The following is a 19,277-nucleotide window of genomic DNA, read 5'->3' as shown; positions in this document are numbered from 1 at the left end:
TAAATCTATTATCTTTAGAAATATGTTCTAAAGAAAATATGTTCTTTTATATTGTTCCAGTAAACATCATTTATTTCTAGTACATTTACTGAAATAAATATAAAGCATGGAACATGCAGACAACCCCCCCTTATCACTTTAATGTATATCCTTGGGGACTATGTTATATATAAAAATAAAAAAGTGCAATGCACATGTTTATACATGAATCATCTAATGGTTATGTCAATTAGACACAAGAACTATCATACCACATCAAGTCTCAGTTTACTTAAAGGCACCAACATATTAGTGTTCATGAATATCACTCATCTTTAGAAAATGACAAGTCTCAACAAAGTTTATATTTCAAATTTAAGAAATAAAAATTACACCCAGATTTGATGTGAATATCTTGTTTCCAGGAAAACAGTTATTCAGCAAACAGGGAAACAAAAAATAAGGGCTTGTCATATAGAAAGAAAGATGTAAAAGCATACTGTCTTATTTTAAGATGATACATACATGCAAATCTTTATTCAAAGATACTATAAAAATTCATGAGCGGATTTGTGATCAGAAGTGATAGGTAAGCAAAGTAACTGGAAAACTGTATTTGTAAATAGTGCTTTCAATATATGATTACGTTTTCAATAAATACGCCTATAGATGATGATTTTGTATCTGTAACACATATCCAGTATTCTACATTTTAGACATACTCCCATTCTCTTACCTCGTTTCTTGATCAATATTCTTCTACTTTCATGATGTCAATTTCTACTATAGTAACAAGGTGGGTGTTCTCTTGGTTTCTACATCCAAAAAATTTTAGTATTTTGCAACGGTGTATAAACTCATGGAGTTTGACTGGGATGTGAAGTTTGAGGATACTGTATTCAGGGTATTAATTGGCTTGAAGCAGGCAGGAACCTATTGTGAATACACAGACACTCGGTATACTAAGAATTAGGGACTTGAACTCGGGGAAAGATAAAGGTCCAGGAAAGATCTTGAAGCTGAGATAAAGCAATGCAGCAAACATTAATCAACAATCATTACAAGGGAATGGAACATATATCTGATGTGTCTGGGTGGAAGTGGTGTGTCTGTGTGCTTGTTTGTGTGTGTGTGTGTGTGTGTGTTTGTGAGTGTGTTTGTGTGTTTGTGTGTGTGTGTGTGTAGAGAATTTTAGTGTGGCTTCTATATTTACAGTCCATAGGGCATTAATTGTTAAGGAGAAGGTGCCCTTACCAGAGCTCTGATACCATTGTCATCACTTTTTACTGCAAAAAAAAAAAAACAAAACAAAACAAAAAAAAAACACTTGCTTAATCTCTAACTAAAAAGGGAAAAATAAACTAACATCTTACATGATTGTTCTGAAAATTAATTGGCAAATTGAAGGCCAAAGGGAGAAATTGGAGATTAATACAATCTTTTTCCTCACTTCTGATTACTAAACTGTAATAGCTGTGATTTTCAGGAATCTCCTGTAATGTACTTACTGCTTAATTATTAATATGTTTAATAATATGAAACATATGATAGAGAAATAGATCAGCCAGCAAGCACAAGACCTAGTGATAAGATTGAGCTTTTGAGCAGGGTTGCCACATCTTTTAGTAAAGCAATTCCTTCATATGAATTTCAAAGGTTATGGCTTTCCCTGTGTGATTAAAAGGTAAGAAAGTACTGTAGAAACAAAAATTCCTGTTCAGCCAAGTAGAAAGTGCTCATGTTCTCATCCTCATGTTGCAAATTTCCATTCCGTAAAGACTCTTTGTTAGTGTGCTTTCATTTAATATACTTCAGCACATCATCCTTTCCTGTTGGAGACGGAAAAAAAAGATAATTTTTTTGAATATTATCTTACATAAGTTAGTGTGTACCGGCATGATTTGTATAATTACAGAAGTTTGTAATTAATATAAGTAGGGATCATATCACAACTAAAAAATATAATTAAAATCACATAAGACTAGAAGTTACAGAATTTTGTGCATGAAAACATACATTAGATTAGTTGTAGAATTTCTATTTTGAGACAGACTTTATCTTAAAGTATAAAGCAGTTTACTAAAGGTTAAAACATTTTAATAAAAAAATATATTCTTAAAGATATTTTTGCTTCATATTTTAAGAAGAAAAATGGTCCCAAAGTAATTATTTTTAAAAAATTATTTTCTTGTTTCCATGTGATTAACCTCCTAATTAGAAATCCAGATATTTAATTTAATTTAATTTAAATTAACCAAAAATATTTATTGAGTATATGAAACTTCTGCTCTCTACATTCTTCACACTAACTTTACCAAATATGATGAGTCTGAAATAATCAGTCTCTTTGTGACCTGTGTTGATATTATTTACAATGTGAGCAAAATCTTTAAAAAGTAGTATATAGTTTAGCTTAATTTCTCTGAAGAGACAATAAATGATATAATCAAAGGCTGAAAATGATAAGATTTAATTTTCAGAATTCAGGAAATGTTTTGACCACACTGGTTATTGGAGCCTTTGCAACAACCTCATGAGATAATTTATATTGATGAAGCAAAAATCCCAGTGGTTAGACATTTATGAATACAAAAATTCTGTCATTCTGAATATGTGGAGCTACATATCAAACATAGAATTTTTAACTTTTAAATACTTGAATATGCTAATACATTTAATTGCAGGGTAAATACTTGTTTTGAAAGGAGATAAAATTGCATTTACATTGAAAAGTAAACCTAAGTATTCATTTGAATGAAAGACAATGTTTAAACATCACACATTAAAGAAACAAGATATACAGTTAGTTGTTTGTCATGCCAATATGTTATCTAAAATAACTAGATTAGTAAACCTAAATTATTGCTTCATAGAAAAATAGAAATTTAGTTTCCTAAAATTCATGACTATAACTTTTTCTCAATTACTAAAAAACTGTTTTATGATTTTTTCATGGAATCTTATTTGATATATTTTTCTTACTAATAATTAACCAATAACAATATAAAATATGCATGAACAAAGTTTATCTAACACAAGTATTTTATTCACAAGACATATCATGGCTCTCTTAAAAAATACTAGACAACAGTGTGTTCTTTATTAATTTTTAGTTATTTTGTTAATGGTTATTAATGTCAGAAGTGGCAATTCCATAATATGTTTAAAGCATTTGATTATACTCCCACCTTCTATTTTCTTTTCATTACTTCTTCTTCCAAAGATCTTCTGTATTTCACATAAAGTTACATCTTTATATATGCACATATAATCTAATTTGGAAAAAAAATTAAGGTAAACTGCAATTTAATTCAACTTGTATAGTGGATTAACAAGATGAATAAAAACTTGAATATTTTTATTAACTTCTGAATTTAGCTATCATTATTATTATGGTTAGATTTAGGATCCCAGACAAAATTAGAATTAAGGTTAGTGAAATAGGTTCAATACAGGATGACTCATTGCAACAATGATACTCAGAAGACCCTATGTTGTAAAGGGATTTTACACCAAGAGGAGGGAGGATTAAGGGAGGGGGGCTAGTAGGAGAACAACAAAGAAGGGTGTAACAATGCTCAACAAGAAATATACCCATTACCTTACTCGTATAACTAATCTGTCTTTAAAGCATCTTTACAATAAAATAAAATTTAAAAATATAATAAAGATGGGTGTCAGTGGCTAACACTTTTAATCCTAGGTACTCAGGATGCTGATGTCTGAGGATCAGAGTTCCAAGCAGCCCAGGCAGGAAAGTCTGTGAGTCTCATATCTCCAATAAACTACTAGAAAACCATAAGTCGCGCTTTGGCTTAAGTGGTAGAGCACTCGCCTTGATCTGAAGAGTGGAGGGACAGTGCCCAATGCCAAAATTTAGGCCCCATGACCGACCAAAAAAAAAAGAAAAAGAAAAAGAAAACCTGACAGGAAATAGAAAAACACTTAAAAAATGTAGGCTCAAAATGCAAGTAAAATTTAGACCTACATCCTGAGCAAGAGAATTAAAGTGCAATAGAGGCTTGCTATTAACATTATGATTCGGTTATATGTAGGTTTAGGATTAGGCAAGGTGTTCCAGTTAGAGCTGGGGTTAGCATGAGAAAAAGATGTAAGATTTAAAAAGGTGCAAAATTGCAACATATTTTAAGAAGAATGAATGGCATCAAGGTTAGAATTAATGAAAACCAGTGTCTGTGTAACTTTAAACATTTAGACATAATTTGGCTTAAAGGTGAATTACATTTTGTTCTCCTTAGGTTTAGGGAAGGATAAGCTTTAGTGTAAAATTTAGTTTTCCAATAAGAAGTAGAAACAAAAAAATGTGTGATTGAATAATCTAGACAATTTTCCTTACAGTAACTATTTGGTGTTAAATCAGATTTTGATTAGGATTAGGTTTCTGGTTAAAGGGGGTTGAGAATAGGATAAATAAATTGGTTAAACTAGTTTCTCGTGCCTATTATCTTAGCTAGTCAGGAAGCTGATTTCTGAGGATCGCAGTTCAAAGCCTGCCAGGGCAGAAAGTCCATGAGACATTTATCTCCAATTAACCACCAGAAAACCCAAAAGTGGTGCTGTGGCTCAAGTGGTAAAGTTTCACACCTACAGCTAATGAACTGAGGGATCATGACCTAGAGTTCAGGGATCATGCCCAGGCCCAGAGTTCAAGCCCCACGTTGGACAAAAAGAAAAAGAAAAGAAATGTGTTAAATGTTAAGTAAATCTGAACTTATTTTAGGTTCTAGGAATTCAGGAAAAGCTTGGATATTGGAAGTATAATGTATTTCATAATATCAGGATTTGAGATCAATGGATATAATGATTCCTGTTAAGGAACAAGATAGATTCAGAGTTAAAAGTGAGAAAATCCATAGGGTTTAGGAAAACCTGCAATTTATTTCAAGAATTACAGGTGAAATTTCAATAATGATGACACAAAACAGGCATTTTTCATCAATTTTAGAAGTGAGATACTGTTAGTGTCAAGGATATGGTTACGATTCTAGCCATGATTGGATTTAGAGTGAAGGAGAAAAAAATGAGAGTCAAATTGAAGGTAAATTTTAGAATAAGCCTGGCAGGAATTAGAATGAATGTGAACTAGAGTATTGCTATTAGTATTAGAATCTACTTGCAATTAGGGTTATGGTTATTCTTAATGTTCCAGTTAAGATTAAGTTTAGGGTTAGAAAATGACTAAGATATTGGAAAAAAATTGAAACATATTTTTGGAAAGCTTATTTGAATCAAGTTAGGATGAGTGAAAACAAGTTTACTTGTGTTAGTGTTAGTATTGACATATAATTTGGATTATCATTAGGGTCAGTATTTTGTTCTGAGTATGAATAGTGTTATGAATAGTAAAGTTTTTAGTATAATATTAAGTTTTCACTAACAAGTGGAAGCAAAAATATGAGATTAAACAGTAACTTGACCATTATCATTATATTTATTTCTCAGTGATCATTCTTGTAATGATTAATGAGAGTTTTCCAGCCAGGTTTAGGTTGAGAGTTAGAGTTAATTAATGGACTAGATGGTAAGGAAATCTGATATTGTTTTAGGGCACAGGGGTTCAGGAAAAGGTAGGATCATTGGAAACTACAGTATTTTTCCTGATTAGAGAATGTGAGGACAACTAAAATAATGGTTCATGTTAGGGAACAAGATAACTTCAGAGGAAGAGTCAGAAAATTTGTGGGAATTAGGGCAAACAAACTCATTTCCAGAGTGCAAACTGGAGTATTCATTAGAATGAATAAAAACTAGAGTATTTTTCTTAAACATTAGAATTGGACTATCATTAGTGTGAAAGTTAGGTTTTAGGTCCAGCTGGAGTTAGTGTTAGCATTAGGGAAATGGAAAGTTTAGGGTCCAACTCAAAGTAAATCTTCGAATAACAAGTCTAGTTAGAATTAGGATGAATGTGAGATAAGAAACTGCTAATAATATTAAGATTAGGGTATGGTTATTGTGAGGGTTAGCTTCAATATTCCAGTTAGGGTTATGGTTACAAAAATGGCAAGATAATGAGTAAAACTACAAAGTATTTTTAGAAGGATGAGTTAAATCAAAGTTAGGATGAATAAAAACTAATGTATTTTTATGACCTTTAGAATCCAAAGGCTATTAGTTCTAGGGCTTGGGTTGCTTTTCTAGTTCAGGTTAGACTTAGGCTTAGGGAAGGGTAAGCTTTCAGGTAAAACTGAGTTTTCTGCTAACACTTTCAAGTAAAATAAGTGTGAAATTTAAAGAAAACTACAGAGTTTTCTTAAGTTTATTATTAAGGGTTCAATAGGGTTAAATTTAGAGTTAGGTTTCTAGTAATGTTTAGATATATAGTTAGGGTTAAGAACTAGAGTAGATTTTAAGTAAACCTGAAACTTCTTTTTGGAGATAGAGGAGTTCATTAAAAGTTAAGATTAGTGGAAACTACAGAAGTTTTCATGATATGAAGATTTGAGGTTAATGATTAATAATAGGGAACGATTTCAGAGTCCAAGTCAGGGAATCTGTAGTATTTGGAGCAAAGTCCAAATCATTTCAAAGACAATGAGTATCTGTTAGGATATATTTTCCATTAATTTTAAGATTGGGTTACTATTATCATCAAGGTTACTCTTAGTGTTCTGTCCAAGATTTGAGTTAGGATTAGGGAAATGGAAGATTGAGAACTTGAGTGACTTACTTCCCCTGTGTTTGTATATGCACTATTCTAAGGCGTGAACTTTAGGATTGGGTTCTGCCTCTGAGCTTTTTGCTGTAGGCCAGCATTCTACCACTTGAACCATGAGTCCACTTCCAGCTTTCTTTGGCAGTGTGTTGGAGATGAGAAACTCACAGACGTTCCTATCTAAGCTGACATTCAACTGAGATCCCCAGATCTCTGCCTTTTGATTAAAGGTAGGATTAAAGGCATGAGTTACCAGTGCCCAGGAAAGTGCCTGAATTTTACTGATTGTTTGTACTTTTGTTCGAGATTGAGACTTGAATTCATTATCTGACAGCTTTGCTCACTAAGTAGCATTTTGCCACTTGAGCCATATCTCCAAAATGATTACTATAAATAACTGAAAATCATTAAATTTTCTTCAGGTGATATGTATCATTAGTGTTGTTCTAAAACTTATCCTAACAAAAAAAACTTATAGACCCTGGAGTTGATCAGAGCAAATTTTCATTCTTTGCTTCTAATTGCATAACAGTTTAGGGACATGATTTTTTTATTATTATTTTAAGTAGAAAGAAATTTTAAGCAGTAAGAAATTATCATTAAACAAAGCATTTTATGCGTACAATATACCTTGATCAGTGCCAACCCTTTCAATGTTCTCATCCATCCTTCCTCTATGCACTTCTTCCTTCACTCTTCTTAATATTGTAGGATGTTTATTGGATTCCTTTCTGCATTTTCCCCCTTTTCTCCTGGTCATTCATCTACCTTTTAACCCTTCACCCCTCATTTGACTACCCACTTCCATATGATCCAGCAACTCTACTCCAGGCATTTACCTGAAAGATTACAAACCAGGATATAGTAAAGGTTTCATCCAGACCATTCTTATTGAATATGCCCAGATAACCTTCAAGAGAAAAAAAATCAAGAAAATGTAATACACACACACACACACACACACACACACACAGAGGAAATTCTACTTACCCATAAGAAAGAATATTTTAACATTTGTATCTCTCATTTCTAATTTCATCTGCCTAGTATCCCACTGTTGTCCTACTGTCCCTGTACTGCAGTAACTGAAACATGCAAACTGATGTAAAAGATTTTCAGGGTTATGGGCTAGCCATAATTTCCTGAATATGAGTTCTTTGCTCATTCTCTTTGTCTATTCATGCATTTGAATAGTGATTATACAGATTCATTTGTACCATTTGCTACACAGAATAGAGATGAACCACTTGTATGTATGTATGTATATATACATACATATAAATACATATACATATATGTATGTATATATACATATATATACATACATACTTGGATATACATATATACATGGACATATGCACACATATGGATATATATTAAATACTTGAGTACATTTCATGTTTTCAAGAATTACAGAGCTAACAAAAATCACATGTATTTTCCTTTTCAATTTTTTCAAAATCTAAATAACTTTGTCTCTTTTGAATACCTAATTTTAAAGAGAATGTCATCATCTCTGATCTGTCAGGCTCCTTGAAATTAGATGTTCAAATAGGCTAAAATTATTTAGGCTTTTTGGTGGAAGGGTTCTATTCAGGGGTTCCCTGTTTGCTAGATAGGACTCTGGTTGAATAGCATCAAGAAGCTCAACTACTTTTACCATACTTCTAGTCCATTTAATTACTTGAGGTCTTGAACTTTTTGCCCAGGTCTGATCTTAGATTGACTGAGACTTTGCTACCTATGCCTCCCACATAATTAGCTAGGAATACAGATGTGAACCACTATGGAAAGCTCATTCGTTAGGATGGCCGTCTTGGCAGTTTTTTCTCTGGCCTGGCCTCAGACCATGATCCTTGTCATCTCTGCTTCCCAATCAGCGGGAATTACATATGTGGGCTGCTATACTTGGTGTACATGACACCTTCTGTTTTATAAAAGAGGTTTTTACTGTAAAAATATGGTATAGAGGGGTTATAGTTACATGAGCAAGGTAATGAGTACATTTTCTATGAGGTATTGTACCTCCTCCTTTGTTTTTCCCCTACCCTTTCTTCCTCCCACCTCCACAACTACACACCCCCCTCTCCTCCCTTCCCTGCTTCCCCACCCATATTGTAAAGATTCTTTTTCAACATAGTGTCTTGTGCATCTCATTGTTACAACGGGTCAGCCTGCCCTATTTAAACATTTTGTTTTTTCCCTTGCCCTACCCAAGTTAGAGAAATGGTGTATACAAGATGCAGGGCACATACATTAAATACAGTGAAAAAAGGAGTTATACCTTGGTGGGGGAAAATACAAAAACAAAAACAAAAAGAAATCACATGGTAAATTATAAAGCCTATCTTGGGATTCACTTCTCTTAACATCATCTTATCTGTTGGTATGTACATAGCTTTTGAACTCTTATGCGTGTCCCAGATATACACTAGTTATTCCAAATAAGGGAAACCATGGGACCTATGTTTCTTTTGTCTGACTTACTTTACTTAATATAATTTTTTCCAAGACTCCACTTAGAGCTCCCCTATACCCCAGCAATCCCACTTTTGGGCATTTACCAAATGATAACACACAAGTCCATACTAAGCTACCGGCACAACTATGTTTATTGCAGCATTATTTACCATAGCTAAATTATGGAACCAACCCAGATGCCTCTCAGTAGATGAATGGATCAAGAAAATGTGATACACACACAAACACTGGAATTCTATGCCTCCATCAGAGAGAATGAAATCGCCCCATTTGCTAGGAAATGGAAAGATGGGGAAACAATTTTATTAAGTGAAATAAGCGAGGCTCCAATAACCATAGGTCCCATGGTTAACCTCACTTTCAGAAAGTAGTACATGGTACCATATAACCTTATAAGAGAATGTTATGTGAAATAAGATAGGGACACAAATGATTGTTTTTATTCCATGAGATTCTTTTCTCTATGTTATCCCCCAAATAAAATTCGAAGGAGAGCTGTGGTTGAAATACAGAGCACCACCCTTGAGGGAAAAAGCTTAAGTGAGAAGGTAAGGTCCTGAGTTTAAACCATAATATCAGCACTAAAAAAAGTGATTTCTTTTCCTGGAGGTTTTTATTAAATTGCTCAGAATATAATCAACGTTGTATTTATGTTTAGCATTATTATTAAAATCATGTTACAATTATTGATGTTATTTTCTTAAATTTAACTTACACATTAATATCCAATACTGATAAGAGATGATTACTGTTTCACAAGTTTTTATGTCAGCTGAATATATGGATGAGAGGTGTATACAAGGAATTTGGGCTGAAAATAGATGTTTGAAAGCTCTTCACATAAGTAAATGATTGCTGAAGAAGCTGTGGACAATTATGAAATAAACCAAAGAAATTAGCAAGGAAAGATAAGGTATGATTCTGGAAAGCACACAATTTTGGAAGAAAAAAAACACAAGGAAAATATGTAACTTTTGGTAATAACGTTGTAACCCACCTACTCATTTGATTCCTTATTTCTAGTGGAAGGCATTTCAGTTAACTTCATTTTACAAAATTAAACATGATTGACATTTAATATTAACTGGCCTCTGTCTCAGGTAAGCAAAAAGCCAGGTGCCAGGGACTCAGGCCTATAAACCTAGCTACTCAGAGGGCTGAGATCTCTAGATCCTAGTTCAAAGCCAGGTTGGAGAGGAAAGTTGGTGAGACTTTTCTGTGCAACTAATCACGAGAAAACTGGAAGTGGCACTGTGGCTCAAACTGGCAACCCAATCTTGAGTAGTAAATCTCAGAGACAGAACCCAGGCCCTGAGTTCAAGCTCTCTGAAATTATTCTTAAAATACTTGTTATGAGGATTTCTTTAACTTGTTTAGAAGAATGTTTTAAACTTAGGGATTTTTAATTTCATGTTGTCAGCATTGATTTTTAAGATGTGCAGGGAAAAAATTATTTATAGTCAGAAAGGGTTTGTATTGTTTTGTATTACACATTGCCTCTACATCGAGAGATCAGCTGGAAAGCAGATGGCCAAATCCTGGCTGTTGGCAATGAAGATGGATACGTATTTCTTTTAGCAAAGAAAAAAACTTATGAATTGGTAGCCTTTATATATAACACCTTAATAGTAACAATAAAATTAATATTATTACTATTACTATTTTTTGTCAGTTGTGGAGCTTGAACTCTAGGCCTGGGCATCGTATCTCAACTCTTCAGCTCAAGACTAGCACTCTACCACTTAAGCAACAGTGCCACTTCACATTTTCTGAACCTTTAGTTGGATATAAAGGTCTCACAGACTTTCCTGCCCTGGCTGGATTCGAACAGTTCTCAGTCTCCTTAGTAGCTAGGCCTGGCAGTAAAATTATTTTGAAAAAGAACAAACCCACGATTGTATACTTAAAAAAATCACAGTTTGGCAAGTGTATCTATAACATTGTTGTATCAATTAACTATAGGCACCAATCATTTTTACATCTCACTATGTTCTTTCCAATGCCAGATAATATTTCATTAATTTATTTTAATTTTTCCTAACAAAGTTCATTATGAATTCCCAACAGCACTATTTTCTAGTGAGTATAAAAATTCTTCAACATATTTATTTCAACAAACAGCATTTTGCACTTGTTTTTTTTTTTAAATTTTGCCAGAGCTGGGGCTTGAAATCAGGGCCTGTGCACTCTTCCTAAATTTCTTTTGCTCAAGGCTAGCACACTACCAATTGAGCCACAGCACCACTTCCAGTTTTTCTGCTTACGACATACTGAGGAATCAAATCAAGTGCTTCTTGCATGTAAGGCCAGCATTCTACCACTAAAAATACTCCCAGTCACTGGGTCTTTTGTTGTTGTTGTTTTAAGATAGCATTTTACTATATGTCCTTCTGATTGCCTAAAACTTAGGCTGGCCTCAAGCTAACTTCTAAATCAGCCTCCCAAGTTCGGAGATTACAAACATTGACCACTATATTCAGCTCATGATTCTTTGTGAGAGAATACTCTTTTCAGATATAGAAAGTTATTCGGTCTTCCTTTGGATGGTTTTTGCATTCAGCAATTTTAATCACATTTCTTGTCCTGGTATGTTTCCTCTTCTAGATGAATAGAAATATTTCAGGTTCTTAACTTGAAGCTGATCCCTACTATCCAACAACATCACATTCTGGTGAATAGCACCAGCTAGCCTCATGAGCATAGCAGCCAGCTGGAGCTCAGCTATCTGATGGCTTTGGGCTCCAATAATGTAATTATTTCTGTGCACAGACTGAAAACTGTCATAGGTAATTTTGATTTATTCCATTCTGTTCTCAGCTACTTGCCATTCTCAGCTTTGTATGTTTTAAATTCTGTTAAACGTTAATGACTATTTCCAGCCACTCTCAAATGTAACATATATGTATTACTTTAAAATTCATTCAAACAGGCAAAAATATTAACGTAGTTGATTTCCACCAGTGGCTCATATTTTAAAACCTATCTACTTTAGAGGTCAAAAACTGAGGATTCAGGTTTAAAGCAGCCCATGCAGAAAATCTGAGATATTTCTCCAATTAAGAAAACAAAATCCAGAAGTGGAGATGTGGATCAAGTGGTAGAGTGTCATCTTTGAGCAAAAAGACCAAGCAAGAATAATACATTTAATTCTAACTCCAATATTACTCATGGAAAACACACAGACACAGACAGACAGACAGACAGACAGACAGACAGACAGACAGACAGACAGACACACACACACACACACACACACACACACACACACACACACACACACACACACACACATATACAATCTACATTTTCCTAGATTCCCCTTCCTGAGCAGTATACAATGCCATTAACTTAATGTATGTTTTCTCCAAATTATTTTGGTAGGGATTAAACTACATTTGTATTTATGATAATATTTGTTTTGTACTTTTTGTTTTACAATTTTGTGTACTTATGTGAGAGAACAGTGTTTTGTGAAGACTAAACAGAAATCAATGTGTCAGTAAATAAGTAGGTGACAGGTAGACTGAAAGATGGAGATAAAAGCACTTGAAATTTTATTTCTACAAGTTTAAATATATATGCATATGTATGTATTTAAAATTTCTGCCAAGATTTTATTTTTATTAATAATGATCTATTTGTTACATTATATAAATTTAACATATTGTATGTTTCATAGTAGATTAATATTTATAGAATTTCTTTCCTTTGGAGACCAGGTTTTGCAGCGTAGACCAGGCTTTCCTCACCTGCTTATTCTCCTGTGTCAGGTTCCTGAGTATTGGCTGGTATTACCATGTGGTAGGATCGTACCATATCCAGTTATATTATTTACATTTTGTACAGTAGAATATTACTGTGAACAGCTTTAAGCCAAATATCTTCATGAGTATGAATGAATTTCTTGCTAATATGTTATAAATAGAGTTACTGAGTGAAGGCAATTATAGTAGGCTTGCCTGTACTCCCAGTACCCAGGAGGATTGTAAGTTTAGGAGCAGCCTGTGCTACACAGAAGTCCCTTTTAAAACAGAAAAAATCAGGTGAGCTTGGAAAAGGAAATATATTGTTAAGCAGGGTGATAGGAACACAAACAATTTAGTGTGTGTGTGTGCTTGTGCATGTGTGTGTGCTTGTGCTGGTCCTAGGGCTTGAACTCAGTCCCTTGGCACTGTTCCTGAGGCTTATGCTCCAGTATAGCACTCTACCACTTGAACCAAACTCCACCTCAATCTTTTTTAGAGATCATTGGAGATGAATCTGATCCAGTTTCCTCCAGACTTAAAACCTTGATCCTCTTTTCTCAGCCTCTTTTGTAAGTAGGATTACAGGCATGTTGTATTACTCTTAAGTAATATAGTAAACATCATGCCAGTTTTTACTCCTTCCAGCAATGTTTGAGTGTTGCACACACACCAAAGATAAAACCGCTCCATGTTTGATGACAACCAGATCTCATAATGCTGTGAGGTACGTATTGTTATGCTCATTTTACCTGTAAAGAATTTGAGATCCAGAGAGTTTCAATAATTTTGAGCCCCCATCTAGTATACAGTGGAGCATGTATTCAATTCCAACTAGTTCTGTTTATTTCAGAAAATGTGGAGTCATCAAGTGGTCTAGTAAACATGTGTTCTAGTGAGTACTGCTCTTTGCAAGTACAGTTCTGTGCCTGACAGATTACCTTTCTCTTTCTTTAACTGCACCCCTTTTCATAAGCTAAGGAAAGCACAAGTGATAAGAAGAACCATTTTTGAAGGAGAAATTGATAAGGGGGTTGACCTTGGTATCACATACATATTAGTCTGACCTCCCATTTGAGTTATGGCTCCAGCACTACATTTCTGTTTTTTCTTTTGTATTGTTATTATAAATGTGAATTACACTGAGGTTACAGGCATATAAGTCAGGTATGGATATATTTCTTTTTGAAAGGTCAGTCCTTCCCTTGCTCTCTCAATTTTTCTCACTGGTTTGGTTTTTTTTTAACTTCCTTCTTCTTCTTCTTCATCATCATCTACTTCTATCATTATTATTATTATTATTATTATTATTATTATTATTATTATTATTATTGTGCTGTAGAGGTTTTAGTTACAATCGTGTGGTAAGGATTACATTTCTTTTTTCTTGTTTTTGTTTTAGTCAGTAATGAGGCTTGAATCCAGGGCCTGGACACTTTCTCTGAGCTCTTTTGCTGAATAATGGCACTCATATTGCACCACAGCTCTAATTCCCTGAGTGCATTTTTTTGGACAATTTTACCCTTTCACTTTATCTCTTTTTCTGTTTTCCCATTCTTCCCCCAAAACAAATTTCATAGGTAATTTTCAACATAGTACCAATTGAATACCAGTGTTGCACGTGTTCATTCTTTGTCCCTCCTTTTCTATGACCCCTTTAACTTCTGAAAAAAATGACAAAAAGGAAAGAAAATATATATCATCTTGTTTCTGTTTCCTGGTCACTGGTTATTTTTGAGAATGTGTGTGTGTGTGTGTGTGTGTGTGTGTGTGTGTGTGTGTGTGTGTGTGTGTGTGTGTGTGTGTGTGTGTGTGAATACTGGGGCTTGAATTCAGGGAGCTGACATTTAGCTTTTTTAATCAAGGTTGACAGTTTAAGACTTGAACCAAACTTCCATGTCTTGATTTTGAATGGTTAATTAAAGATCAAAGTTTCAGTGGATTTCCTAACTAGTCTAACTTCAATTCACTTTCCTCAGATCTCAGGTTTCTAACTAGCTAGAATTACAGGTGTGAGCCACCAGTGGTACTTGGCCTACCTTCTTTTTGTTAAGTAGTTGAAATGTAAAAGACAGTTGCAACCATAGTAAAAAAGAAATCAATTTAACTTTCCCAGCTTCATTAATTTTTAATATTTTGTCACATTTGATACATACAGAAAAACATTTTTTGTAAATGCTCCTGCAATTTGGTTTTCATATCAGATTTTTCGTCATGATGAACTTGATTTTTATAGCTTTTTACTTACTAAATATTGATGAGAATATGTTCAGAGGGCATTGATGACCTTTTCTTGGCTTTCATGCAGAAATGTTGCAAGCTAACACTTGATAAATTTGTGTGCAAGACCCCGATGATATATCCACATTCTTAGCCAGAATACAGTAGTGCCTGTTACAAATCATCTATATCTGACAAACCCTGACTCAGGCCTTGTTACCACCTTCATGAATGTCCTCTTAGTGTGCAATACTGACTCTCCAATGACCATGACAGAGCCCTGCTGCACGTTCTCATGACACAGCCAAGGTCACCAGTCAGGCGTGGCACCTACAGTATGATGGGAGACTGGTGACTGTTCCTATGGTTGAACGACACAGGAAATGTTAGGTCCTTAAGCTGTCATCAGTCCCCAGGGTTCTTCATGAGTATTCGATCCTAAGATTTAAGGAGACATCAAACTCTCTCTTCCTTGTGCAAGTTGTGGACAAGTTTTTCTTCTGGGGCTGTCATCTTCTGTGGAAAGATATGATCTGAGCTCTATAAGCCATTTTGTTTATTCTAGGCCCTTAGGGTAAGTCTGGCATGTATACTTAGACAAAAAGAAATGTAGTGATAAAAAATAGGAGACAACATTTTTCCTGGTCTATTTATTACTCAAATAGGTTTTCAGATTCTACCAATAATTCTTATTAGTAAGAAGCACTATCTCAAAAATAATCAGTGACCAGGAAACAGAAACAAGATGATATTTATTTTCTTTCATTTTTTTCATTTCTTTTACATTTATCTCTCTTTCAGAAGTTTAAGGGGGGCTGGGAAGGTGGCTCAGTGGTAGAGCGCTTACCTTGCATGCTCGAGGCCCTGGGTTCGATTCTTCAGCACCACATAAGAAAAAAGAAAAAAGCCGGAAGTGGCGCTGTGGCTCAAGCAGTAGAGCGATAACCTTGAGCTGAAGAGCTGAGGGACAGCACCCAGGCCCAGAGTTCAGGCCCCATGACCGGACCCAAAAAAAAAAAGAAGTTAAAGGTGTCATTGAAAAGGAGGGACAAAGAATGAACATGTGCAACATTGAAACTTTGATCTCTAATTAACCATTCAAAATCAAGACATGGAAATTTGGTTCAAGTCGTAGACTGTTACCCTTGATTAAAAAAAGCTAAAGGTCATCTCCCTGAGTTCAAGCCCCAGTATTCACACACACACACACACACACACACACACACACACACACACACACACAGACACACACACACACACACACACACACACACACACACACACACAAACACAAACACACACACACACACACTAGTCCTTAGTGCTCAGGATCCTGACATGGAGATCAGCCTTTTCCAGCTCAATTTATCCTAGTTCTGGTAAGGACAGCTATTTAAGCTGAAGTTTGGTGGATAATAGTCATTCCTTCTCATTCTTTTTGCCTGTTGGTGTTGTTGAGTCCACTTCAGGGCAAAATCAGTGCCTGACACCTACTTGCTGCCATGGCAAAGTTGGCTGTGACATCCTAGATGTTATGGCCATTTTATTGTGAAGCCGTGTGAGGACACCCAACCCCACACAATTTTCCCCAAGGTATGTGTCTCCTTTGCCCAGAAGTGCATTCAACAATTCAGCAACCAAAATATCACCCAGTTCCTGATAAACTCAGAGTATGTTTCTATTTCCTTTAAAAAAATTCGACATGCCTTTGATAATTTGTCATTGAATTACTGAAACAGAGTATATAATTTTATGTATTTGTAAGTCTTTGACCATCTTTCTTTAGCTCTTGTCATATTTCTATGTGTTTGCAGCTTGCGAAGGGAAAAAGATTTAATTCAATATAGTCAGACTATCGTTCAGAAGGATCTTTTTAGAACCTTGTGGAGGGAATGCCAACTTTCCATCTGGTGTTCTAAAGATGGCCTTCTTGGTACAGGAACTGAGTACACAGTCAAGATAAGAAGCTTGTCCTGATTTCTACTGACTTTCCTCTGTGGTCAGGGAGTTTGATCCCATGGCATATGTTTGTTTGCTACACTGGAGGGCCCATGCCTCCTCTGAAAAATCTAGGGCTTGGGGATAAGAGATACTAAAACTCAAAACCGAGCTTCCTACATCAGTAGGATTACAGGTTTGAGTCTCATGTACTCAACTTTTTTATACATACTAAACTCAGTTTCATTATATTCACTTTCATTATATTCACTTCATAGACAGATATATACAAATATATGTATATAATATTTATGTATAATCAGTGTTATATCTAGAAACACACAAATATATATTCATATAATTATAATCAAATTATATCACTACTTTCTCCAATAACATTTACACTAATGTTTTGTGCAAAAAACACGCAATTCTAAAATTTTAAATGCGTTTTTACTTTGAAAAATCATATTGAATCTTATATATTACATAATATACTATGTAGAACATAAAGAATATAACATGTATTTACATATAACTGATTTAATTGTGGAAATTTTTCCTGATTTTGTGTTTGTTCATCTATGTAAGCCTTCTTTCTTCTATTGATGATGGCTTTTACTTTCCAGTATACATATCTCCTATATATTGTGTCAAATATTTTCAGCCCAAAGTAGACTTTTTATATTATTGGAGCCAAATTTTCCTTCCATATTTGCTCAAGGCAAATGAATGCAATGAAAATGTATACAGATTTGAACTCATTGTTGGAAGAGAGTCCCACTTAACGCTATAAGTATTGTGGTATTTGTCCCAATTTACAGAATAGCTTTCTAGGACATCTGATCTGCTATGTCCTAGACCTTTTGTAGCCACCTTATCACCCCATACAGGCATGGCCTGGCTTCCTTCTCACTCTTGTTGCATTTAACAGCTCCCATTATATCCAGTAGGCTCTCTTCTACAGCCCCCTGTCACTCTGCTTCCCCGCCTCCAGAACAGGTATGCACGATTCTTCAGTTTGTAGGTTTAAAAAGAAATATATTTAGGATTCATGAATTCTAGAATATGTCAAAAATATTTACATATTAATAAAGTTAGAAAAATAAATAGAATGAACCTTTTACAAAAATCAGAAAAAAAAGAAAAATAAGGATTTTCTTAGGAAGGGGAGAAGGAATCTCAAAATCTAGATTGGCCTCTAAGTTGCCTTCAGACAGAAATTCTGCCTCAGAGTCTTCAAAGGGATCTACTTCCTCCATTAGCACATATTTAACCATCACACCAAGAAGTGTTTTTTTGTTGACTGATTTAGAGCTGATCTAGCTGGATTGTGAACATCAATGGAAGACATTCTGTATCGTCTTCTTCCTTGGTGGTATGTGTAGATACACCTGCATCACATGTGGGGTTCAGAATCAGTGGGATGTCCACAGGACTCAAAACCTACTTTGGCCTTTCTACAAATTGAAAAACACCCTCTACCTTCACAGGATTTCTGGAGATCAGCGATGGCTTCCAATCTCCATCAGTCACCATAGACGACATCACTGATGGGTTCTTTACCTGGAGTTCTGCAGAAGCTTTTCTACGGTGATGCAAACCTGAGAATGAAAATAGGTACAGGAGTCTTTGAGTAGACCCTCGTAGTTAAGGTGTCACTAAACTTCCAAGATGATCTAATAGGAGAAGCAGTAGGATTTGAGTTGGGACTGAACACTGATGAGGAGGTAGGCTTTTTCTAATGAGTGGCTACTTCCAAGTTCTTTCAAAAGGAAAACAGACATTACCTGGCAAAGAATATCCATAAAAGGAAATTTTGCCAAGCTGGGGAGTACTAAGGGCTCTTGGCCAATCAGAAACATCCCTAGAGACTCAGGTTCCATCCCTACTCACAAGCTCTGGGGCATCTAAACAAGGACTTCTTCCTCTTTTTCTTGGTCTCATGGGTTCCTCCAGCTGGTCCAGAAAAATATGTAAGCGGAAGAGCAGGTCTGAAGAGGCCATGATGAGGTTGACATTCTGTGTAAGTTCTTTCAGGGTGTCATTGTTCTTGGGCTCATAGAAATCATCAGGGTAGAAGTCCATCCACATGGGGAGGATGAAACAAACAACGCTGTGGGCAGATTGAGTGTTGGGAAGTGGAAAGAGACTCCTGCAGGATGCTCCTCACAACCCACTTCTAGTAATTTCTCAAATATAATCCTCTAAAATTCTCCCTGTAATAGGAAGAGAAATTT

The 19,277-nt window shown here is 34.9% G+C and overlaps 2 long non-coding RNA genes across 2 annotated transcripts in view; one reads left to right on the top strand and one right to left on the bottom strand.

The window, feature by feature from the left end:
• The first annotated feature begins 6,799 nt into the window (after window positions 1-6,799).
• LOC138841349 (uncharacterized) lies at window positions 6,800-19,050 on the top strand. Its single transcript, XR_011376401.1, has 3 exons — window positions 6,800-6,885; window positions 18,531-18,657; window positions 18,997-19,050. It is a non-coding gene; the product is annotated as an uncharacterized lncRNA (long non-coding RNA).
• LOC138841348 (uncharacterized) overlaps window positions 18,529-19,277 on the bottom strand; it is an 83,233-nt gene continuing 82,484 nt past the window's right edge. Inside the window, exon 3 of the long non-coding RNA XR_011376400.1 lies at window positions 18,529-18,641. This is a non-coding gene — a long non-coding RNA (uncharacterized lncRNA). The remainder of the gene's footprint in view (window positions 18,642-19,277) is intronic.

The sequence above is a fragment of the Dipodomys merriami genome, unplaced genomic scaffold, assembly GCF_024711535.1.
Source record: "Dipodomys merriami isolate MVZ:Mamm:240054 unplaced genomic scaffold, mDipMer1.0.p SCAF_317, whole genome shotgun sequence".
NCBI classification, from domain to species: Eukaryota; Metazoa; Chordata; class Mammalia; order Rodentia; family Heteromyidae; genus Dipodomys; species Dipodomys merriami.
This window is presented reverse-complemented; position numbering and strand designations above follow the sequence as displayed.